We start from the raw sequence: 25,806 nt of genomic DNA on the forward strand, positions 1-25,806 counted from the left end.
CAAATTGCTCTAATCCAGCTACACCATTTCCATAAATTGCCTCGGATGGAAACCAGCTCTAGCTCCTCCGCGCACAGCAGAGCCCTGTGTCTGCGGCACCGTGGTTCTGGTTCCCTATGTGCGTCCTTTAATGCACGTGCAAACCCCAAACCTCATAGAAATCCTCCAGCCCGTGCCACGCCGGAGGCGCCGGCGTGCGGCATCCCGGGATGCTCCCCGTGCCAGCCGAGCGCTGCTGGCGCCTGCGGCCGCCCCGTGCAGACACCGCGCTGCCGCCGGTGCAGAGCTTAGCGCCTGCGAAACACACTTTGCCTGCATGGGCAGCACATCGCGCTCAGGCCTCTCTCGGCAAGTGAATTACGGTTTTACAGCCTGCAAAGGTACTGAATAAGCTCTTTATAGCACGAAATCTCATTCTGGTCAAAGTTATGCTGACAGGATTAGAAAAACAGGTATTTTTCCTAAGATCAGATTATTGCATCTTGTCTTAAAACAAACGAGCAAGTTTCCTCCCTGTGCGAACGGTTCAGCTGGTGCAAGCACTGCAGCTGCTTTCGGAGCCGTTCAAACGCACCCGCCTAGGCTGCGGGGATGCAGCTCCGAGCCGGGCAACTTGCAGCCAAAGGCAAGCAGCACAGCCGGGGGGCAGAGAGGCGGTTTCGTATTTGTATTTGTAATTTTAGCAGGTATTAGGCAGATTCACAGTGTTTGGATGCTCGTACGGGGTGGGGGGGGGTGTCGAAGGCGGCATTTGCAGGAGAGGTTGATTCGGGAGGGTCAGCAAACATCAGACTGGACGCTGCCAAAACACAAATAGGACAGAATTCTGTATTGCTAAGGATCGCACAAACGGATGCAGCCAGGAGACCGCAGGTAGCTCCTCTGCTGTCTCCTCCTCTCCTTCGCAAACCGGAGCGGGAGAGGGCCGAGCAGCAGGGGCGAAATCGGGGGACGCCAGCGCTGCAGGAGCGCGGAGGTCGCCTGATGCGGAAGCGGCGCRGGGAGGAAGAGGGCAGCTGCGGCCAAGCGACTGCCGCGCCGGGGCGAGGATCCTGCGGGCACCAGGGTCCCGCCGAGGGCGGCGGCAGGGACCTTCCCCCCGCGCCTCGCGGGGCGGCCGCACCTGCAAAGCCCCGTTCAGCTCAAGGGCTTTGCAAAATTCAGGAGTTCGGGAAAGGGAGGACAGGTGAGACGTACGAGCTGAAAGGGGAGAGAAAGAGAGATCTTGCTCCGAAACCAAAACGCAACCGCTTTTAAAGACCGAGAAACCCGAGCATGCGCATTGCTCTCCGTAAACGCTGTCTCGGGCCACCTCCAGGGAAAACCAAATGAGAAGCGAAAACGGGTAATGAGCAGCAAAAAGATCCTTCCGCGGATACATTAGTGCCATCGGCACGTAGAAGGAGCGGAAGTCCAATACTAGGTCTCTTAGACCAGACCGTAATAAATGGGAAAAGAGTGAAATCCCGTCTGAACYTGCTGAGCCCTGAACTAATGCTTCAAAGCAGAGCAGCAGAAAAACCAAGTTAGGAGATTTTTTTTTTTTTATGACAGAAGCCTGAGTAGCGGCTTTTGCTGGGCGCTTTCGGCGCGCAGCTGCAGACCGCAGCCCCCAGAGCCGGCTCCAAGCAGCAATGCTGTTCGGCGGATCAGCGTCACCGGTGCCGCCGGTTGGCACGGAGAGGGCACGCTGAGCGCCGTGCTGCTGCCAGTGCTGCGCCGTGCCGTGCCGTGCCAGGCCATCCCATCCCATCCCTCCGCAGCGGGACAAACCCAGAAAAAATAGACAGACCCAGCAAGCGTGTGTCTGCGATGGACGTGCCCGCCTGCTTTGAGCACGCCGAGCTTAAGGACTCCACAAGGGGCTTTTCTCCGTTCTGCTACAACTAGATAACACGGATAGCCCTGCATATATCCGAATAAATGCATCTATACGGACACGTTTCATAAAYGCAGCTGGTCTGGGAAAGTCTTGCAACTAACCTGCGCCAGCCTGCTGGGGCTGTTTGTTTCTGCTATTTTTACAGCACCGCAGCRGCGTCCCCCAAGCTGCACGACGCCGGCTGCACCGCTCGCCCCRTGCTCGTACCACGGGCTTTTTCCTGTAAACAGAGCGCAAGTAAAGAAATGACATAACGATCTACCCCGCTGCGTCAGTTGCTGGTTTTTTGCATATTTTGGTGCTCGAAGGAAATGGCCYGGAGCCAAATTAATTCTCCGATTAAAAATTGTCGCTTAGCAACAAGGTTTAATCCGCGCCACGGCAAACGGCGGCGGGCGACGCTGCTCGCTGGGACGTCGCCGACGGGCGCCAGCCCTCCCGCGCCCAGGGCAGCCCCGGCTCGCCCTCACTCCGGGGTAAAACTGCAGCAGAAGTCACACGAGCCCCCGGAGTTCCTCCCGTTTTAACCAAACGCTTTTCCTCAGACGGCTTTGCGATACTATGGTTAAATACACTATCCTGCATGCAACAGCACTGTCATCGTTGCTACCGTTAAATCAATGAGACAGGCTCTGTATTCCTCGAGACGTAAAAAAACAGGCTTTTAAACATAAAAGCATCTGCCAGAAACAGGCTTTAATCTTTTCTGATGGTCTTCAAGAGTTACTACAGCATTTAAGCACCTTTAATGTTATGATGGATTCAACAAAGGATTTCCATACATTAAAGTTACCAAGTCCCGGTTCGAAAGGGGAAGACAGTCCTCCGATATTTAAAAGGCTGCCTTCTAAAAATAAGAACACAAAGTTTCTTGTGGCTAGCAGAGGTTCATACGTTTCAGTTATACCGAATGCAGTAGCATTTACTGACGCTATTCAACTGTTGTTGATTACGGACATTATTAAACTAATCGCTGCAATACATTCAGAATGCACTGTGATACAGAATGACGACAACAAAAAATGAGGCAGTTCCCCTACTGTTTCCCTGCGTTACAGTTTTAGTTGAAAACCGAGTTCCTGGTCTCCATGGGCTGCTCCTGCAAGCGCGACCGCTCTGCTCTGCGCGCCCCGCACTCCTCCCGCGCCGATGCTGCAGGTCAGCGTTTCCGAGCGAATCCCGACTCGAGTCCGTGCTGTAACTATACGACGTACGAGGACCTGGGTGAGTGAGCGAAAATTGCATCGCGCTGCATTAGCGTGCTGCCCCACGCGCCGCGGGCGCACGGCCGCTCTGCGCCGTCCTCTGCAAACCACCACACATCGGCACCCGCCTCTGCGCGCCCGGAGGGATCCATAACCACAAATGAAGGGAAAAGCTTGGCAGCAATAGCTGGAGAGGCAGAAGGAGGCAGAGAAATTGGCTGCGATATATGCCTTTTTTTGTCAGCTAATCTAATGGAAAGCCGTAACCTCACCGTACCCTAGCTGTAGAAGATTAAGAACTTCTGATGCAAAGCAAACCCACCTCTCTCTTCGGAAGTAGAGATACCTTTAGACAACAGAGCTCCGCGCATTTAAACCAAAGCAGGGAGGAGGCTGGCACATAAAATCTGAAGCTTTCCTGTAAATGGTAAAACTTTATACTGATGCACGTGTTTTACAGGAGAACATTTAACTATACATAAGCTACCACTTTCTTTTTAAAAATCAGCTGCTTTCACTTGCTTTACTGTGGTACAGTAAGCATACATTCAGAGATCTGCTTTTTAGTACTGAACAACAGGAGTTATCCGGACGCGCTTCCCTGACTCGATCTGAAGTAACCTGACCTGGTCCGTCCCCGGAGGGTCAATGGGTATTGCCATGGGCTTACGGCTCTGAAGCTGGAAAATCATCCACAGCCCAGACCGTTCTGGCTAAAGCACCTTTCTCGGGCCGGGGTTTGGTCTGGTCGCTCCCGAAGGAAGYGGTTTCCGGCTGAACCGCAGGGGCCGAGCCGTGCTCGTCCAGGAGCAGCCTCTGCTCCTCTGCCGCATCTTCCCTCGCCTCTCTTCTCCGTCTCTCCGCACAACTGTCCTCGATAAAATCATGACCCCTATTTATTTTATTTTGTATCTGTTTTATCTGTGAGGCACAGCGCTAACTACTCAAACTCCCCTGTTTCTGAGAAATTCACCTAAATCTCCCTCTTCTCCACGTCCCTGTGCTGCAGCTCTGCCGCTGGGGAGCGAACAGCAGCCTCCGGCCGGGTGGATTGAATTCCCTAGGAGAGCGCACAGAAAATGGGGGCAAACTGGCTTTTTGCCCCACTGGTATGTTACCTAAATAAACAATTTGAGCGCAAGCAGCCCGTACCCCAGCGGCCCCCGTACGCTAGTGCTCATGGCGTGGGCGGATAAGCTGGAAGCGTAAGCTGCGCTGATCAGTCTCAGCCGAGAAGGGTTCAGAGCAAACGCTGGGTGACCTGCAGCCCTTCTGCTCCAGCGCGAACGAGGTTAAAAGGTTAAAAAACAAAAAAAGAGAACTCTGCAGCCTTCCCTGCCCCTCGCTGGGACGGAGGAGGTCCCGGCCCGTCTCTCCGAAGGGGACAGACTTCCTCCTGGAGCATCCTACAATGAGGCTTCCTTCTTTCTGCCCAAGGGATAATTTCACATTGCTTTCTATTCTATTCTATTCTATTCTATTCTATTCTATTATTCTGTCTGTTGTAATCCCACTCATCATTAATGAAATCCTCTTTTGCCGCAGCGTTCCTCCTTGGCTATGCCCACCCGGATCGCGGGGGGAGGCACCGGCCAGGGCCGTGCTGCAGGGCCCAGCGGCATTTTTTCCCCCGGTTTATTCTCAACCGTACGTCTTTGGGGGATGCGGGTTTGTCTTTTAAGGAGCCAGACAGCCGCACAGGGTTGCTGGCGGCATCCCGGCCCGGGCCGGCCCGCGGCGTGCTCCCGCTTCCCGGCGGCACAGCACGGCACGGCACAGCATGGCCGTGACTCACCGCCACATTCTCGGCAGCTTCCTGGCGGATCCCGGCTGCAGGCAGGGAGGGTCAATAGAAACTTTCTGCTGTGCCGTTACCACCCTTCCTAAAAAAAGCCAAATAAAATCATTCCAAAAATATCCTAAGATTAGGCCGTCGAGAAGAACTCGCTTTCCAGAGCAAACAAACGCAGAGGCTCTTTCTTAACGTTTTTAGAAGCGTTTTAAAACGGCATCAGTGTCTCACGAACCGCCGCAACGGCCCGTTCTGCTGTGCTTTCCGTACGGTGAGGCAGGGCCGGTTGGGCCGGGCCGGGGCTCTCCGGCCGCGTGGACGCCCCCGTCGGACGGGCGCCCTGCTCCGGGCTGTTCGCGGTCAGCRGAGCGGACGGACTGTGAGCACCTCCGGAGAAGGCTCGCTGAGCACGGCCCCGGGAGCCGCTCGGAACCGGGCTCCGCGCTCYGACGTCCTGTCCTGTCCTGTCCCGCTGCTCCGGTGCCAGCCCGACGGATCCGCGCGGCCCGAGGCGGCGAGCGGGCACGTCCGAAGGTCGTGGAGGCTCCTTCCTCGCGGGGATCCCCAGCTCCCGGGGAGGCAGACCTGCTCACGCACCTCCGCGCACCTGGCCCCGCGTCACGCCCCGGCACCCGTTCGGATATTCCCGAACAATTTCCACGCGTGACCAGAACGCAGGTGCCGGAGGAGGAGGAGGAGGAGGAGGAGGAGGAGGAGGAGCAGGGGGAACCCGGAGGGTCGGCCCGAAGCCGGATTTGGCGTCTCAAATGGGGTCTCCCTGCAGCGCAGCTGGTTTGCACCGCTGCACGGGGGGTGACTTCATGGCGAGAGCGAAACCAGGGAGGTTATTCCAACCCGGCACACCCGAGGCGAACCGGACGCCTTCGGCAGGGTGACAAATCCCCGGAGAGGACGCTCCGTGCTCTGCGCCTCGGCGCGGAAGGTGAAACGCACCCGCGGGACCTCGGGGGCCCCTCTCCCTGCCCCGCGCCGGGACGCGGTAACGGCCCCCAAACCGCGATGTGGAAAGTCGCTGCTGTTCATTAAGGGCGAAGAGAGGACGTCCTACCTGCCGCTAATCTAGCCTAACAACTCATCAACCAAAATAACGGACGTTATTTACTAATGAGTTTTGTATTACTTACGTTAATCACAAACAAGGAGCACTGGAAGATGACGTTCACGTGCTCATTCGCCTTCCTAATTAACGGCAACGTTTTTGGTTCATTAATATTCCCACAAACTTTAATTTGCTTTTGCACCTAGGGTTACGCGTCCAATTAGGTTACGCTCAACCATTTACCAGTAATAATAAGCTCCAGGATAACGACTGCCGTAACCTCTGCCTGGGTCACCGCTTCGCAATAACGCAGCGTTACAAAACCATGCGTGCGAAGGACTGCGGTATATTTACAGGCACGGGTGGGAGTGCGGCAGATATTACTACTGAAGGGTGTTGAAACTGGGGCACTAACAAAAACATCTAATAGCAAGTAACTTCCTGTCTCTCCTCCCATTCTGAAAAAATCTTTTCCCTGCCAGAAATCAGCGTCCTGGTTCACTCGCGCTTAACTACTGGAAAGCCACAAAATCCTTCAGACTTGTCCTTCTGCTTCGGGGTGGGAAGGGATCTGGACCGAGCTGGGCGTTTCTTCTAAAAATACTTAAGCTCCATTTGGGATTTGTGGCACGGACACGTGACAGAGACTTGAAACCCTCGTCTTGCGACGGCTGCAGAACGGCCATGGGGCACGAGACAAAACCACATTCCCACCAAGCAAACCCCAGACGTCACCGCTAGCGCTGGCTGGGTGCGTTACGGGCTTCCTGGCGGATCAAGCAGCAAGCGGGAATGGAGACCAACCTGCTGCTTTCCTGAGCAACATTCCCAGGGACGAAAGACTGCAACACGCTGCAGGAGGCGACCGGCGGGGTCTGAGCAACGGGACAACGGCGCTTTCGCTAGTCCCGTGCTGGACTTCTCCTCCTTCCTTCTCAGTCTGACCAGATCAAGACTCTTTGGAGGAAGGCTGCTGAGATCCCGTGGGTTGCACCAAACCTGCTGCCCCGGGGTGAGACCTTCTGGCGAGTCCGGCCAGGTTGCCCAGCCGCCAGCGTCAGACCGCTGCACAGCTCCTGCAGGGTACGATGCGGCCCGGATCCAAAACCACCTCCAGGCATTTAAAAGCTCTCCGAAATCAACCCCCCCCCCCCCGAGCTCTTTCTGGGTCTGTCCCCCGCTGCTCCAGCGGCACAGGGCAGGCGGTGGGGATGACGGGCCCCGAGGCGCGCGGCTCCGACGTTCGCCCCCAGCCTCTGCTCGCCTCAGAAAAACCAGGCTGCTTCCTACCAGCTTAAAAAAAAAAGCAACGAAGCCACGGTGGGCCCGCGATGGGAACGCTAGAGGTGCGTCTGCCCTCCCGCTCATACAGCCTCGCCGGGGCACGCGCAAGCCAAGACGCCAGATGTTCCTTCTGACGTGCTCCAGGGTGCAAACAGGGACTTTCCTCCCGCTTCAAAACCACACGCGGACAATAACTTCGCTTCATTTTACCGAGCTTAGAGGAGCGTAGCGTCTCCTCGTCTTGGCAAGCATGGATGTTCGCTAAGCTCTCACGGAAAACACACTTTTTTAAATGAACAGAAACAACGCAACAGAAGGATAAAACGTGCGGCAGCTCGTCAGGCTAACTCTCCAGGGCCTCCAGGTCAGTCTGGATTTGTCCCCCTCAAGGATTCCTGCAAGACCCCAATACCTCCGTATACTAGCAAAGAAAAGCAGAAAGTATTTTTAACATGAAAAGAAACCTCTGGGGTTTATTACACAGCTGAAATACGCATTTATTCTGCCCTTAAATACTGAACTCGGGGCAGCTGATTTACAACGACGAGCCCAAGCGTTTTACAAGCGAAATGCGTTTCACAGCCTGCAACGGCAGCAGCACGCTAACGACAGGCACGCRGTGAGACGAGGGCGGCGCGGTTTCGCTGGCCTGCGCTTCAACTAATCTCCAGCCTGAAGTCCCGAACCGGCAAATTTACGGTCGCGGTAACGAAAACTTAAAAACCCCACCTGACCTTGCTTTCGGTGCTCTCCCACCTCCTMCGCTCAACAGCGGGTTTCACGCCAGCAGCGCCCAGGGAGCGGGAGCCCGCCGCAATACACGCGCGGCGTTGCAGCCGATAAACACCCCGATAAACCCGTTCCGATTTATTCAGAGAAATCAAGTCGCCAGTGGCTAAGGAGAATTGTTTCCACGGATCTTTCACTGATTTATTTCTGTATCATGCGTCTCTTCCTCAGGTTTTACGGCTGTTACTGCTGAAAGGAAACCAGAGGCCTTTTTCTGCTACGGCGGGTCGCCTTGGGAGTTCGTTGCTGAAATCTACGCTGCCGGAATTGGTATAAAACAAGTATTTCCAAATTGGGCCCAAGGAAACATTTTAGAGTCTCTATAGAACATTAACAGGAGCAAAGCCGAAATCCATCCATCTCTGTCCGACTCGTTTCACGGAAACGCTATCCGTGTTGGTAAATTCAGTCCTTGCCTCTGGGTGAGCTCAGACGGAACCGCAACTTACGGCAAACTCTGCCGAGCACTAAAGGATCTAAGATACCCGAATATCACTGCATTTTGACGCGTACTTTTTGTCCTTTGTTTTCCTTCGTGTAGCACTCGGCAAAAGTGGAAGTACTCTTTTGCCGGCATGACTTTAACARGACTGCATCAGGAATAAACATCACCTAACGCCAACATCGTCCTTTAGAGCCAGCCCACCGGCGGGCTGAATCCTCTGCTCCAGTGCACGTGGGAAACTCTCGTGTGCTCCAGGCTCGGGCCCGGCTGTTACACCRATTTTTTCTCACAGTATTTGTAACCTATGTAAAAGGTAAAAGCGGCAGTTTGGTACGCATACATGACTTCTGTTTAGCGCACCATCCTTTCCCCATAGATCCCTGCCTCCGTGAAGCCCAGCTCCTCTCCGCTGCCGGCTATCAGCCTGCACCTACTAATGATGCAAAACTTGGGGTTTTATCAGCTCGTTTCTCATGCTAGGTCCGCTCCAGCCCACTGAAAACAGAAAACCRTTTGGGACACATTCGGGACACCATTCCCAGCCTGCGGCGGTGGCTCTCACCAGGACGTGCATCCCTTGCGACGGAACGGCTCAGCGGGCTGAAAGCCAGGGCCGAGGTTCCCGCTGGGCACCCCCGCGCGAAGCCTGAGCGCGCAGAAGCGCTTCTCCTCTTCCTCGCCCGCCTCGCGGCAGGGTGCTGACAGTCGACAAGGGTTTAAGCGACTCCCCATCTCGACACCAGCCGCCCCACGGTTTCGGGCGCCAGGCGCTGCAGCACCGCGGGGGCTCCCGAAATTCGAGGCCCTCCGGCACGTGCCCAGCACAAACGCGCCGTGAAACCACCTGCAAACCTCTCACCTCTCACTTTTTGGCATGATGTTATCTTGGATAAAAAAATTAAATTGATGTGGCTACAAGTTTTATACTCTTTAACTATCTTCGTGCATCCTCTCCTACGCAGCGGAGCCATAAAGCACACTGAAGTGACCACTCGGCGACGTCTTCGTGTTCGCATCTCGTAGATAAAAATCCCAAATCCGTCGTATTTATCACTTGGGTTTGCACTGCTAAAGGCATTTGTACAGGAAGAAACGCAGAAAGTCAGTCTTATTATTAGAAAATTTAATAGGCTTAAAAAAAAAAAAAAAAAGGAAACAGNAAAAATCCCAAATCCGTCGTATTTATCACTTGGGTTTGCACTGCTAAAGGCAGATCTAAAGGAAGAAATGCAGAAAGTCAGTCTTATTATTAGAAGTCTTCATATGCTTAAAAAAAAAAAAAAAGGAAACAGACTAAGCAAACTCCCAGTAGGAAAGTGAAAAGATAGCAAGCAGCGTGAGCGAGAGACCAGTCCCGCTGTTTCCGAGACCGGCGGGAGGCYGGGTCGTGCCCGCGCTCCCTGCTTTAGGGAGCCATTATTTCCTTTCCCGTTCATTTACGCAGAACAGCTTAGCAGACTGTACGCCAGATCTAACTCGCGCTTCTCTTACGAAATACCAAGATCAATCTCCCGGGCCGTCTCTGGACGGCAACTCGCCCCGTCATCATGGGAGCTTCAACAGGAACAAACCCGAGCAGATACTGGAAAACAAGAGAAAATAAAGACTTCCGCAGGGTTTAAGGAGCTCCGAGGGGAGGCCCGGCAGCGGGGAAGACGACCGGGGACACGAGGAAATGCATGCCTGGGTGCCTTTTGCTCTGCACCCCGCGGCAGCAGGGCCGTTTCCGACCCCTGCAACCGGGCTGCGCCTCGAGGCTCCCCAGGGGCAGCCGGGGACGCTGCCGAGCCGCCAAGGCTGCCTTCCCGATCGCCATCTGTAAATGCACCCGGAGAGCTATCCAAGTGGACATATCTTTCTAATCCTTTAGCGTAACTTTGGATCAATGTTTATATTATTACAGGCATTTCTATAACCCCCCACGTGCATGTACGTGCATATTATGCACATCAATGTTTGCACCAGCTCTGACAGATACCCTGCCGTTCCCAAGTCACGCACATTCGGAGACCGGGCAACCCTGGGTTTTTCACAGGCCCTGCCGCCTCCAGCCAGCGCAGGCTAACGGGACGGGGGCAACTGCGATTTTCCAGGCCTACCCCCCCCCCTTTTTAAGGGTTGGGTTTCTCCCCAGCAGTYGCACGTGGAAAACGACGGTATTAGAAACTACCAAACACTTCCACTAAGGGCTTCAGCAGCTGCTCTCTCTAAACGCCTAAATCCATAAAATCCTTTTATAGCAATCTCCAGTAATCCGCATGATCCTTACTCAAGCATGTAATAACTAACCTTTTTAAAAGTAGAAGGAATGACTTTATTTCAAGATCAAGTAAAACACGTGCAAGATTTAATCTGCTTATTGCTAGAGCTTCCCATCGCGCCAGCCGGCGAGAGGCTGGGAACAAAGCGGCACGGCGAAAGCCCCAGCRGCTGCAGGTACCGCGACTGCTTTTATCAGCCGTCCCGGCCACGCTGTAGCGTTTCCCTGTAAATGACTCAATTGTGTAATAAATAAATAAATAATAATAAAAAAAAAGTCATGTAGCTATCTAGCCCCTGTTTTAAGATTTCAGTAGTTCCAAGTAAACGATTAAAGCTAGTAGCAGGCTGAAGACCTTTCAAGTTCAAGTGCAACTGTTTAATGGATGCATTGCAGTGTAATTAATATTTAATAATATTTTAAGGCTTCTAACTTGTTTTGGCGGCACGCACCAGAAAACAGACAGCTGCCCAGCGCCGCGCGCGAGCTGGGGGAGACGCTTCGCCCGGCGGCGCCAGGGGACGGGACCGGCTCCGCAGGGCGGCTGGGACCGCGCGGGGGCTTTAAAGCGAGTTTTGCAAGGCAGCGCCAGCGCGGGGATGGCGCAAGGCGTTTCATCAGGTACTTTCAAAACAGCCGACGTAATTAAAAATCGCCTTCTGTCTTGGGAGACAGGCAACTGAACCATCGAGTAGATAACAGGCAAGTGTTTATTCCAGCTTGCTGCCGTGCGTGCCTGCGGGACTCTTCTCCCGTGGCAGCGCTGCCGAGCCACGGGGTTACCGTGCGGCCGTACCGCGCATCCATAAATTCCCCTTTGCCTTTAGTTTTCCTTCTAGAGGTCAAAAATAATTTTAAAGGTAAATAGGCACATGCTAAGTAGAAAAAGATTAACACCTTCCCTTTGTTTTTGCCGTGCCCAGAGCGGCACTGTAAAAGTCTCTCCTACCTGGTGCAAGAAGCAGGATGGTTGTCATGGAAATCCCAATTGGATAATTAGCATCCTCACCCGGGTGTAAACACACAGCACCGCTCTCCGCTACAGCAGCTATATTTAAAACCGAACTGCTGGAGTTTAAAAATAAAAATCTTGCCTTTATGATTTTCAGARAGGGAAAAAAACCCACAGTCACGCTGGTGCTCACACGCGGGAAAAGCTGACAGCTCGAGGTCGCCAGCGCGCTCGGCACGGACGCGCCCGCTCCGGCCCCGCTGCCTTCCAGGGCTGCTGTCCATCCGGGGGTCCCGACTCGTCCTCCGGAGAGCGCAGGTATCGCAGGCAGGCACTGCAGGCTTCCCACACCGAGCCCTGAGGAATTAGGGCGCCCGTTCCCGAAAAGGCCAGGTGATGCGTGCCGAAGCCGCCGAAACGCTGCGCTCTTGAACGTGAAGCCGCGCTGCCCATCCCAGCCCTGGCCGCGGGAGCGAGGGCCGTGAATCCCGCCACGTCCCGTGGCCCCTGGGTCACCGCTGCCGTCCGTCCGTCCGCCCGCTTGCTCGGGACCGGCGTCGCACAGAACGGCTGCGGGAAAGAGGAAAAGCGCCGTGACCCGCAGCCGGAGCGGAGACCCGGCACGGGATCGGAGCCGGGTCGGCAGGGCCTAGCCGCCTCCTGGCTTCCGTCGCTCCCCTCGGCTCCCGCAGCGCGGATCGCTCCTCCGGCGGGTCGCCCTGCTCTCCGCRACACAGAGAGGGCACCGTCCCTCCCTAAAGCTCCGGCTAGTCCGTGACGTGCCGCTGCGCTGCCGACGGCGGCATCAGCGACGCGAAGAACATCAGCGTGACTACGGCTGCAGACTGCCATGCTGCTTTGCGCACGCAAGCCGTTTGATAACCAGTTTGCAATATATCCGCCGCAGAAACAAAAATATCCTTTAAAAATACATAAAATAGTTTTGCGATGTGACTTCTTAATTATACATACAATTAATTTCCCTATTTAAGCTCTGCATCTCATTATCTGCATGTTACTCCAGCAATTCTCTATGCCGCTATAGCTACGCTCGCAGCTGTGCTTGCCTGTATTTCCATGACTTCTAGGAAGCCACTTTTCCTTTTTCTTCCTATTATAAGAACAGTAATTTGATGGCAGTCCTTCAGATAATTCTACGCAACTGTCCATGTTTTAATTTCCCGGTGTTTGCAGATGTTTAGACTGGTTTCTYATGATAGTAGAGATTCACCTGAGATTCACCTTGGGCCAGTCTGAGCATCTGCAGGTCCCGTCTGGCTCCTACAAAACCAGCGCGGGAAGGAAGGACCGGCCGCCGTGGGAAGGAAGGACCGGCTGCCAACTGTTAGATACCAGAGGCGGCTGTTAATAAAACTGAAATCATTAAAAAGCTAAGTTTCCCACACCATTTTGTATCGGGAAKGTGGAATACTTCTCCGGTATTTATCCTCTCAGGCAGGATACATTACGAGCCGTAACMCACATTCGTATTTCACCAGCTATTTATCGCTAACTAACACGCTGAGCCCGAAGCTCTTCTCCAAAGGTCGGCATTTAAACACCGATGGAGATTACTGTTTTCCCCTTACCTCCGTACTACCCTACTCGCTGTGAAGTCAAACGTGACCAAGGAAGGCGCTTGCGCCCTTGGCGCAGGTCTCCCCGGGGGGYGCAGGGCCCTCGGCACATCCGCTTCGCGGCCCCCCACTCCGGCTCGGAAGCGGCCTCCCGAAGGCACCCGCCGCTTCCGCTGCCTCCGCAGGAATTGCGCTAGTCGTGTCTAGCGGAGGAGGCGAAGAAACCCGTAAAAAAAAGACACCTCCCGGAGCCTCGGTTGCCGGCCGTCCTTCCTGCTGCGCTGCCGGCGTTACGGATCTTTTCCCTGCCCGCTTCCCCCAGAACAGGCTCGTTCCCCTCCGGCTGCTGACGGCGGGGCCGTCTCCTCCGCCGCTCCCACCGGCTCCCGGCAGCCGTTCCCACCTCTCCGCCCTGCAGCATCCCGGCRCGTTTCAATCCCGCCTGACAACTGCATTCCTCTTTTCTGCGACTTCTCATCTTTGCTGCTGCTTTCCAGAACTGGGGCGGGGTGYTGAAAAGGCGACTGTTACAAGCCAAACTGCTAAACGCTAAACTTTAAAGCACTGGAAGGGTCGAACAGGTAAAAGCTGCTATTTAATATGTGCAGAATTAACGCAGGAAACCGAGCAGAAGACATCAGATTTGCAGCAACAAAACGCTATTTGGATGGGAACTGCATTATGCCTCATCGCAGCTGCCGAAACGCAGGCTCATTTTTCAAGACACGGGAACTGCAGAGCGCCGTATACCTACGGGGCTAATTTAAAACAGAAAGATAAAAACCAGCGGGTGATAACCGTGCTGTTACGACATGCAAATGAGACACGGCGCGTAGGCACACGCGGAAAGGAAAGCGTGAACGTGTCTGCAGAGGCTCACGGCCAGGCGGGTCGGGGGCACCTCTGCAGACCGTCCCGTCCAAGCCCTGCTCCGGCCGGCTGCCCCGCGCCCCGTCCAGCCGGGCTGGGAATCCTGCAGGGACGGAGACCTGCCCTAAAGAGGCAGCGGAAGGGGAGCCACGAGGGAAGGCTCTTGCCCCACCAGGTGATAGGARACTCCTGCTAACGGCAGCGCAGCCAAGGGCTGCCCCATCCTTGCTCCCGCGTACTAAAGCGATTTCAGCGTTACTGTTCGGATGCCTCAAAACGCACTTGGCCAAATCTCTTCTGCAACATCCCACAACGTTCAGACGTATTTTGAAGGCTCGTTCTGTATCCGCTTACCATTAAGAAAAGTGATCTCTATAAACATTTACGCAGTATTACCGGTTACAATAAGCGCTACTTTTGCTAGTATATTTTTGCAGTGACAGTTTAATTCCTCCTGCAATCTACAGGCACCGGGGCCCTTGCAGGCGTAGGCTTCAAGCGTTTGGCATATTGTATTACATAGGCATCTACACGTGGGAAGTCTCTAGCCTGCTCCCATCCTAATTAATAATTTGCCTGTTGAGGGATCAAGCCCCAGGTGAAATGAGGACACACACTGCGATTTTATGCTTTGCCTGGCAAGATGTCCACTGCGAAGCGGCCTGCCAGTACCGTACGGCGTGTTTTGTCATTTATAGTAAAGGTCATTGCTGAATAACAAAAAGTTAACATCATATCAATAAATTGTTCTGCACTTTCAAAGAGTACAGCAGAAGCCCTTCTTTATAAATCTGAAGGTCAATTACCAACATTATTTTTGTTTGGATTTTTATTGAAGAGAGGTTGATTTAAAAGCATCGGTGAAAACTGCAGCCATACATCATGCATAACACTAGCCCTTGAAATCACTTCTACAGCCATCATCTGAAAATGCTAACTCAATATATTGACGTGGTCTACATAAAAACTATAATTTCTCCATTTTCTTGCCTTGCAGACTGAGCTCTTAAACCTCACTATCCCTTTTGCAGTGTTTTCCTTTGTTCCTAACAATACAGTATCTTGATAGATTATTTTAAATACAATTGGACTAAATTTGTCATGTAAATAGTTTATTAATTGAAGAACCTAGACTTGAATCGACTGAAACTATTCATAAATTATATTTTAAATCATATAACAACATTAGCGGGAAAAATAATTGTTAAAATGTTAGTTTATCCATATGAAATTAAATGACGCAATTTGACTGAAAAATGGAAAGTTACTAAACTTAATTTCGAAAAATTTTGAATTTGATCTAAGCACAAGCGAAACACAGCTTTTTCTGCATTTAGTTTGGCCACTGATGCAAAATAAAGAACCCARTTATTTGCCTTTTTCTAATGGTAAAACTTCCTGCTCCGTGTGGGAGCGCCCGATTCCCACCGGGAATGCGCCCCATTCCCATCGGGAACGCGCCCCGCCGCCCCGCTCCAGCTTCCTCGCTGCGCTGGCCTTCCCTCTTTCTTCATTTCGTCTCCCAGCAGGTTCTTTTCCTTGGCAAATTCAAACGCAAAGGGGCAGGAGCCTTTGCGCCCGTCGTATTCCAGTCAAATAACGGAAACTTATCCTCAAAACCGTTAAATCTAAAGAAAACCCGACAGGGCGGACGGCGCCGCTGGGCCGGGAGACTCGACGGCTCCGCTGGCGAGCGGCGGCGCTTGCAGAGGATCAGGGGGCGATTTAGCGCGCGCCAAAGGGACTAGCGAAGCGATCGCTTCTCTCCGCTGCACGACGGCGGAGCCGGCCCCGGTTGCACCGTCCTAACGCCGCGGCGGCGATCCGGATAATCCGTACGCTAGCTTTTCGCGTAGAGCGGCGCGCAGAGGCTTTACCGCCGTTACCCCCGCAGGGCGCCGACGCTCGCGGCGTCCCCTCGTCCCGCGGGCAGGCTCGCCGCTGTCCCCGYGCGGCCGGCGCTCCGGCGGGAACCTCCCTAGCGTTCGTCTCCGAAGGCGCCGCGGAAGCCGGCCCGAGGCGATGCAGGAAGGTCGCCGGCYGGCAGRGAAGAGCCRTGAGCCGMGCCGCGCCGCACCGAGCGGCACTCGCATCTCCACCACCAGCTCTGGCAGGCGTCTGCGTTAACGCGCCGAGGTCAGCGGCGTTTAACTATTCCATCACTAGCACGTCTCAATTTTTATGAAGTTCTCTATTAAGGAAAAATGCAATTCATGCAAGTTTATCGCTCATGAAAAATGCAGAGCTAACAGTTATCACTGGAGCTATCCGCTGGGCAAGGTCTTTCCAGACAGCTCCCGGCACGCCGACTCCTCCTGACCGTGACCTGTGCAGGGTGAGGGGACGGATCACCGGGAAAGCGGAAAAGGCGGGGTGTGAAATTTGTCGCGTTCTGAGATACTTGTTACAAACATGAAATGTATTTTCTCGTAAATGAAATATTTCCTGAACCCGAGGTCAGTCAAATCAACCCAGGTCCGAACCATTCTGCGGCTCAACACCAAAGCGCAGGGAAGTCGCTCCGAACACACCCCGCTCACCTTTGCTCTGAAGCTGCTTTCGCTGGAAGGTGACGCGCAGCAAGAGCGAGGCTGCACCGAGCGAGCACAGCGCAGCGTCCCGGGAGCCTTTACGCAAACAGCCGGCAGCGCCAGCAGGGGAAGCGACTGCTATTTTGCCTGGAAAAGTGAGCAGTTACCCTCACTCGCACTGGTTTGGCTGCTGAATCACCCCCATGCTAAAATCCTCATAAAATGCCTGAAAGGAAAAAAAAACCAAAAAACCCACTGTCTGTGCAGTACAAGGTAGCTGAACTCTATTCCAAAAATATTTATAGTAGTTAGACAATGGGCAAGATCCCCGATTTGCAGGAACCCTACTAAATTTAGCAGGCGCTGTACGCACTCCAAGACTTGCATAATCAGGCTCACCATTAAGGACTTGTTTCCAGAAGTTTGCAAAGAGCAGTAACTTTGAATTACAAGTGTGAAAAAGATGTTAAACCTCTTTCAGCTATCCCATGCTGCAAGCGCCACTGAACAGCAAGCTCTGCTTCTCCTTGCAGCTGCCTAAGAGCTGGCTAGCATTTTTAGTCAAACCAGACAAAATAAATCCAACACATTTTCCTTGTTATGAAAAGCCCACTAACGGCAGGGTATAGCTGTATATTGTAAATCGCTGAAATGAAATAAGAAGTGACCCGATTTGCAGGAATGCAAACAGCTCTCGGGTTCCTAACCCCCGTATGCATAAGACGTTTTACAATAAAGTAAACTCTCTTCGATGAAAACATATTGCTTCAATAACATCCAAACCTTGCCACTTAATTACTGCACATGTACAGTACTGCCAAAATAAACTGAAACCAGTAGCTATGACGGAAAAGGGGGAGAAATGTCAGGAGACTGCGACAAAGATGCTCTCTCAGGCATTAACGCAAAACCCAGTATTTTTAAGTCGATCGGGACAACTAGCCGTCACCCAGGCAGATGCGGGACAAGCACACGCTCGAAGGAGACGGCGCTGCTCAACGCTTCCGTAGCCCAACCCACGAATTCTGCGCCTGGCGACTTGAAAAACCTAACGCTCGTAGCCCTTTTTGCACAGTTTGCTTATACAGCAATTAAATTAAGGCCGCTGGGTCTACTCGGTAAAAAGCGGGGAGGCTGAAATAACACATGCAGCCACACAAGAAGGGTCCGTGCACGAGGCAGGGTTCAGACCTACCCCTAAGGCGACTGCGCTGGATTCCCGAGGCCAGGCCAGCGTGCCAGGCAGCGTCAAGCCCGCGCGGCGAGCCGGCCGCGATTTCCCCCGCGCCGCGGCGTTGGGCAGCGCCCGGGCTCACGCGGGTGCGAAGCTAACGGCTGTCGCGAGGGGCAAAAACCGAGCGCTGCAAAGTCACTTCAAGCAGATGCACGGAGACCCCACGCGCAGACAACCCGAGCGGATCGAGCGGGCGCCGGAGAGATGCTCCCGGTTCTCAGCGCCCGCGCGGGGTTCGCAATCGGCTTTCTGACGGTCGCCGGCAGGACACCGTTGACGGGAGAGGCAAGGAGAAGCAGCGCCCGGCTCGGAGCCCAAGGTCCCTCTGCTGTGTCCAGGGTCTCCACCGGGCACCCGGCGGAGGCCAGCTGGCCAGGACGAGACTAGCGAATGCCCGAACGGAGACTGAACCGACGCAGCTGTTAAAATAAAGACGATGAGAAGGAAAAGCTTCGTGGTGCGTGCAAAAGGAAGCAAAAATTTCTGCGTGCCGGCAGCTCCCGTAACGAGCCGTGCCGAGGCCGAAGACATCCCCGCTTTGGGGATGCCGCGCCGAGGCCGAAGACATCCCCGCTTTGGGCAGCCCTGCTGCCTCCGTTGCAAACCTCAAACTGTCCGCAGCAGGTGCCGTAAGGCACAAAACCCCCAACGTACTCGAGTAAAGCCAAAAATACTCCCCCAGCAAGGCACTTCCCCAAAAATACCGCCCAAGAAGAACTTCAGAAACTGTAAAATAAAAACTGAAGAATTGTTTTGGAAAAAAAAAAAAAAAGAGGAAATTTTAACAATTTTCAAGAAAAAACTCTGCTGTTTTCCAAAACAGGGAGCTCGGTGAAGCCAATGCATTCTGCTTTTAGCACAGCAGTGACTTCCAGTAAAACACATCTTTTAAAAGAGCGGCTCCTCTGCGATCACCGTAGCCTGGCTCAGGCCGAAAGCGGAAACGCCCAGGCGCCGGGGCCGCCGGATCGCTGGAAGCCAGGCCCGGGGAGCCGGGCACCGGGAACGGAGCGGGGCAGCTGCCCGGGCTTGGCGGGCAAATGCAGCGCCTCGCTGCAGCTGCATGACCCTGCCCGCGCCACCGGGTTTCCTAACGCTGCTAAACACATGGAAGCTGCGGCTTCCTGCAGTTACTGACCTCTCCGAGCTGTCGGCGGTAACGAAGTCTTGCAAGACTTGATCGCACACGGTTCTACCAAAACGCACGGGCTCTGCGGCATGCAGCTACGAGCAGGGACTATTCACGGGGAAAAAAGCAGTGAAAACCGGTATGGCATTGCTCCTCCATCGAGGGGAAAACCCAGCAGGTCCCCAGACCTTTCTTCTTATGTCGCTTGGTAATTAACACTCCCCCAATTTCTTTGAAATGTTTCTTTTAAAGCTTAATTCTGTCTTTTAGTGAACTCAAAAATCAAAGAACAATCATTAAAAGATAAAGATGAGGCAGGCAGAAAATTAGACTTGCATTTTTCCTTAGATGTGCAAGACAGAGCAAACAGTGCTCTTCTCTTTTTCCTCTCTACTGCATGTTAATTATAACATAAGTAAAATTGTTAGCTTTGGCCTCTTTTCTTTATTTTTGCATGTGTAGATGCATGTGAATATGCTATCTGAATTTTATATTCCACAAAACAGTGAAATCTTTCTCCTAGAGTTAGCCCAATTACTAGAAATCATGTTTAAGTTTTATGTAAAGCAACAATAAATGCACTTCAAAAGCAAACTGAAGAAGGGCTACCTATATATGACATAGAAGAGCCAAGGAAGCTTCTCAGATTAAAAGAAAGGAAGGAAAAGAAAAACACTACCCATCTATCACAAGCAGTTGATACTTTTCTGTTCTTCACAGAGCATATATTTAAATATTTTTGACCAAGTCTGTAAGGCTAAGCCACTTCGATATCATAAACCCTCTGGGAAAGGACTTTTTCACACGCACGCGCAGGGCACCCGCTCACCCTGGGGCCCCCGGGTCCGCACCGCAATGCAGAGAACAACAACAACAACAACAACAACAACAGTAACGATAATAGCACACCCCTGCGGAAAGCATTCCCCAATTCTGGCACGCAGAGGAAACGCGGAGTAACTCGGAAGACCACAAAGACTCACCAACATTTTATTACGCTCCCTGATCTAAAGCAAAAACACGACTGCGACCCAGCTGCCATATAAAAGCACAGCCATATAAAAGCACGAGCGCAAAGGAGATGGGTGGAGGAGGAGGAGGAGGACAGAAACGGGGGGAAACTAAGGGTTTTGCATGGCAAAGAAATAAAGATAACTATGGGCTATCCTGCACGCTGTTCCACATGTCCTGCCTAAAATCACGGCGCCGCGCTCCAGGAAATTCCCGGGGACCCCGAGGCGGCCGCGCGGGGAGAGGCCTGGCCATGGCAGCCCCGCGCCGGGAGCTCACGCGGGAGGGCAGCGCTGGCCGCCGCTGGAAGGACTCGTCGTTCCTACGGCCGGCGTCCCCCGGACGCCCGCGCCAGTGACCCCGCCGGGATTTCTCGCGCTCAAGGCGCTCGAGGAACGTCTGCGCGGTGCTGCCCGATTTTGTTTTAAGTTTTCCCTGCACCGGCGATCCTTAGATCCTCCCAGCTCCGTGCGCCGGCCAAAGCGCTCCTGCCGCCCGGGTGCACGGCGGCGCCTCGTTACCTGCTCGCACATGAATAACGACGGAGACCTCCTCGAGGCGAAGGGAGGCGTTCGCTCCCAGACGGATGGGAAGCTGCTCCGACGCCCAGCCGGGAGCCGCCTGCACCCGCACGCGTCCCACGCTGCCCGGCAAAGCGCTCTTCTCCAGCGCGGAGAAAACACCGGAGAGAAAAACCATACATCTGTGCAAGCAAAACACGGATGCAAACTAAACCTAAACATGGTCTCTGGGGTAAGCAGTTATGACACAAAATCTTGCCTTCTCTTATAGAAGAAAATGTCTAGAATTGAATAGGGATAAAGTCAATAGAAAATGAAGAGTGCTTTGTGTGTGTGTGTGTGTATATATATATATATATATATAGTCATTGTTTATCACCATAAAACCTATAGAACTTAATTGGGAATAGTTTCTTTTCCATATAACTTACTAATTCACAGAGTTTAGCAGATACAAATTAAAACAGACAATTAACACTTTTAAGTGGTACAGTGTAGTTTAAAAAAAAAAAAGAGATTCTCTCCCATGCTCAGTCAGACCTCTTATATTCTGTAGGTTAAAAGTTTTTAACTCTATGTGAAAGAAACTGTCTCACATTTTACATCATTTGTAGTCACGTGGACTTTCTGAGTGCTATTCAATTTCTACCAGCTTTATCCCTATTAAATTTTAGAAAACGTTTCTGTAAAAGAAAGCAAAATTTTAAACTTGCCCACAGAATACACACCTTCCACAGTCCTGTAGCTTAGTTAAAATAACAAAGGAGGGAATTTTGACATCAAATTGCAGCAATTTTTCACAATAGAATTCTTCCTTGCGTTTAACTGGGTCAGCGGTATTTTAAACTGTATCAGCCAAAGAATTTAGGTATAAATTTTAGATTCGTTTCCTACAAAAACTGGCCAATACTCAGAAACGTTGAGTGCTTAGAATTCCTCGTAGTTTGCTGAAATAACAACAGATTATATAATTTTATATATAGAGATAGATAGATAGATATAGATATATAATTAGATAGATAGATAATTATATATACAAAGACTCGCACTCCTGCTCCTTTCCAACAACCTCTATTTCACCTAACGGAGGCGTCCCTATCCGACGTGCTGACAACCGGCTGCTCCAACAGCTTGCTGCAAGCCCCGGCCGGCAGCACCTCCTGCTGCACCGGGAAGCGGGATGGCCGGGCCGGAGCGGGGCTGGTGCTGCTCCGGGGACACTGGCATGGCACGGCACGGCACGGCCCTGCCCACGCCACCCCCTTGCCAGCCACTAGCCCTGCTCAGGCAGGCACCCGAGAGCACACCGAGGCTTGCAGAAAATCAGGGTAAAAACTCAAGTTATTTTTGAAACACTCAGGATGACTGGATAAGTTGTAAGCGGTGGAGCAAAGCAAGGCCATGAGTCATCTACGCATGGTCACCCCTAATACACAAAAATAACTTGTTTATTCCTCCTCGTGCGTTATTTTTACACCCCGGGCGGCTCTGGATAACTTGGGTTGCTTGCTGCCGCTGCTGTTAGTGAAAGCAGACATGACGGAGCAGAAGAACGTCTTGCAAAAATCAAGTAATTCAGACCGGATCCAGGGACGTCTGCGGCCTGCCGTGCTCGGGGCGACCCCGAGGCACCGCTGCCGGGTGCAGGAGCAAGGGAAAGGAAATACAGGAGAATTCAGCACCTATTAAAGATGCCAAAACATAAGTGACCTCTAAAACACGTCAGGCAGTCATCCCACCGCAGGTCTAATTTCCACGGCCAGGTCAGCACTTGCTGCCTTTTGCCGAGAGCTGCATTAAGGATAAAATAAATAATTTTATTATCTGGGGCTGGAAGCGTTCTTCACTCGTGAACTGAACTGTGAGACAGAGCAACGACCTTCATTAACCACCAGCCTCGGCCAGATCTGTGCCGGCGACCTACAAGCGAACGGTTCTCCACCCCGTCATCAGCCAGTCCCTCCTCCATTCTAGCTCTTGAAACACATCTGACAGCTTCCCTGCGAACGCCTTCAAGTGCGCTGCTGCTGCCAAAAATGGGAAAGGAGTATTTGTTCTCAGATGCTCTGGAGGAAAACATTTCTAAATCAAAATGAGCCCAAGGTTTCCTATGAGGCAGAAACAATTCTTTCATACATAAAAACATTATTTATCAGCTTTCTGATAGTTCTTTGCTTTGGTCACCTATTACGTACTTTCCAAATTACATTTTTTATCTTTATTTTCCCAGGGCACTTTGTTCTTTTCATCTCTAGGTTTCATTAGCCCACTTCTGACAGCTGGTCTTCTACCCGTAACTCCAGGCTCAGGGGCTGGCCTATTTCCTTCACCCTTTCTGCGTAACACCTGCAGGCTAGGGACTTCGGGGCAGCTCCTGCTTCTTGCTTCAGCACCCCCAAACCCAAGCTGCAAGGAGCTGACCGACCACCAAATGAAGCGCTCTTATCGTGGGCTAAGGGACGGCACCAGCACCTGCCCACGTCCCACGGGAGGCCAACGCGTGCCTCTCCAGGTCCAGTCATGCCGGCACAGAAACGTCCTAACCATGGCCTTTGCTCCGGATGGCCAAGCTGTGTTGGGAGAAGAGTTGGAGCAAACTCAGGGCGACCGTTATAAGGACCCAAACAGAACGAAAACGAACCAAGAGAGAGACCCAGATGCACTTCCGTGAAGCTTTCTTCTTACTCAGCTCAAGGAAAGCCCCGGTGTGCAGCGCACGGTTTAAGCGGGGACGGTTCCTCACCGTTTTCCTGCGTGCTGACGCTCACCAGAGATTGCCTGATTAGGCGACCCAGTCCGACAAACCACCTGACTACTGGTTTGTCCGGTGCGTCTTTCACGGCCCCTTTCACGTTCAGCAGTGAGGGAGTCTTAGCGTCAAACACAGCTTCAAGAGATCGGTACCAAAAGTAAACTACAGCTGCAGCTGCTTGTCTAGTATGGATGAACCTTGGGCGAGTTTTCAGAAATTTCAGACCCAAATCTTACGTCCACCTCAGAGAAATCCATTCCAAACGCGCTTGTAGCGACCGAGTTAGCTAATGATGAGATGAACGAATCTCTGATTCAGAAAGCTGCTTCTGAATTTTATAACAACTGTAAACAGGATTCTCCTAAAAAGCAGACATTTAGTGTCATTTAAAAACCATAGAAAAGTCAGTACTGCAAAGACAGGAGCACAAACACAGGGCAGAGGCTTAAGAACTCGACAAGGACAACTGAAGTTCTGACCACGCAGTAAAAGCTGCTTTCTTACAGGAGACATGCCTATACAAGAAAAATCCAGAAAACAGTTATAAACCTAAATAATTTTACACACAGAATGGTTCCACCGACGACAACTTCAATAATGCAGTCTGCATATACGAAGCGGTAAGAGTTTAAGTGAAGAACCAAAGTTCAACTTCCCCTTCAGGAGACCGAAAGTTGTTTTTTCCTAGACGTTGTCTCACAATTCGCGGCACGTTCACGCAACAGCTAATTAGAGCTCTTTTGGGTTGACTTGTCTTTATAAACCCTGTTTGCGTTGGCTCCGAGGGCAGCAGGGCGAACAAGGAGGTCCCCAACGTCTGCTCGCAACAGAGAGCCACCAGCGAAGGGCGCGCGGGAATGCAGGGGGACAGAGGAGGAAAAGGGCAAGGGAAGCCGCTGGAAAGTAAGCATTGCTCAACACGAAAAGAATATCGGGGAAAAACTGACGGAGTGGAATAACAGGAAGCTTAGTCATTTCTGGACGAAAAAAGACAAAGCGCGAGCGAGCGGCGGGAGGAGGAGAGCGCAGCGGCGAGAGGCCGAAGGCAGAGCGGGGAGCGCGAGCGCTGGGAGACGGGCGTCTCGGGACGGTTTCGACCAGCGAGCCCGTACCGACGCGGAGGCGCCGGAGAAGCTCCCTAAGCGAACAAGCAACATCCTCCAGGCCCACCGCGGCCGCGGGGGCATCGCTGGGCGTCGGGCAGTCGGCCACGGAGGCGGAGGGGCCTCGCGCAAAGACCCATTTCGCAGACGTTTCGTGAACCGCTTGTCATGCGTATTTCAAAAATACCGGCCTTCCAGTGGTGTACTCGAGCTACTTCGGAAWAAAGGGAAATTTCACCCAATTCGGGGCTTGGCATCACCATACCGTGRCAAAACACCCCCCCGAGGTAAACGTGCGGTTTAAGGGTGCCGTTATCGCGCCTTCGGAGCAATATCCGATCCCATCGCCAACACGCTATGGAGCGATCCAATAACAGTTAACTCTGAAGCTCCCCRCTCCGCTTCCTCGCTCCGCCCAGCCGGCGGGAGCAGCGCGGGCCGCGCGTTTCGGAGGGGAACGGCAGGGGAGGCAGCCTGAAGGGAAGAACACGCCGCAGAGCGCCGGGGCCGGGACAGCGGCTGCGTGCACGGGAGCGAGGAATCGCGGTGCTGCCCCAAGAGCTGCTTATTTCAGCGATTCCTTCGGTTACGTTTTCTGCAGCGGCTCAGCAGCAAACAAACCCCGCAGCACGCAGCAGAGGTAGCGCGGAGCTTCCTCCCCAGAAACATCCTTACAGGAAAACCTGTTTGCGTCAAGGACAAACTTGTTGCTCAAATTGAAAAAAACCCTGTAATTTTGTGATGCATACGTGGTTCTCTTCAGAAAGGGCCTCGGTAGAAAGAGTGTATGTTCAGAAAAGTGACCCCTGTGAATATCTGGCATCAAAGCCTTGAACRGCTGAACTCTGTTCAAGTTAAGGATGGGGGGGAAAAAAGTCAATAAGCGCTCGATAAAGCTATGAAATATATGACAATCATGTAAGTGGAGTAGAAAGTACATATTAATAGCAGACACTACTCTTCAGTATCTGGAAGGACTTACGGAATATCCAGGCTTTGAATGAATTAGGAGGTGGAAATTAACCTCTCCCTGCTATTTTGCTTGAGTTGCTCAACAAAGATCAATGGATATGAATTACGGGGAACACAAATATTTATTTTTCTCAAGTTAAACAACCATGAAATTTGCCAAAGCACCGCTCTGTGGTCAGAACTCCCTTTAATTGTTTATTTTAACAGGGGCGCTGACAATTGCAACGTCCTGCCACAAAAACAAGCTGCGCAGGCAGCGGAGGAAGCCCGGTTCAGACTCAAGGTCGGTTCTCCAGTGTTTCCAGCTCCCTGCTCGTTTCCGGGGGCTGCCGGCACGGCTGCGCCRGCACCTGGTCCCAGGGGGCTGCGTGGGGACCACGAGGCCCTTCCCGCCCCGCCGCCCCGGCTGCACGGCACGCTCGCTCCACGGACCGGAG

At 52.7% G+C, this 25,806-nt stretch overlaps 1 protein-coding gene and 2 long non-coding RNA genes across 11 annotated transcripts in view; all 3 read right to left on the reverse strand.

Annotated features, from left to right (window-relative positions):
* The window catches only part of MBNL1 (muscleblind like splicing regulator 1), a 111,263-nt gene that overhangs the window by 36,027 nt on the left and 49,430 nt on the right, over positions 1 to 25,806 (reverse strand). The gene's annotated exons all lie outside the window — the stretch shown is intronic.
* Positions 2,564 to 5,061, reverse strand: LOC112965788. Its single transcript, XR_003253396.1, has 2 exons — positions 4,883 to 5,061; positions 2,564 to 3,102 (listed from the first exon to the last, which is right to left on the reverse strand). It is a non-coding gene; the product is annotated as an uncharacterized LOC112965788 (long non-coding RNA).
* LOC112965787 lies at positions 8,053 to 9,994 on the reverse strand. Its single transcript, XR_003253395.1, has 3 exons — positions 9,949 to 9,994; positions 9,317 to 9,522; positions 8,053 to 8,759 (listed from the first exon to the last, which is right to left on the reverse strand). It is a non-coding gene; the product is annotated as an uncharacterized LOC112965787 (long non-coding RNA).

Source organism: Apteryx rowi, unplaced genomic scaffold (genome assembly GCF_003343035.1).
Source record: "Apteryx rowi isolate R43461 unplaced genomic scaffold, aptRow1 scaffold_224, whole genome shotgun sequence".
NCBI classification, from domain to species: Eukaryota; Metazoa; Chordata; class Aves; order Apterygiformes; family Apterygidae; genus Apteryx; species Apteryx rowi.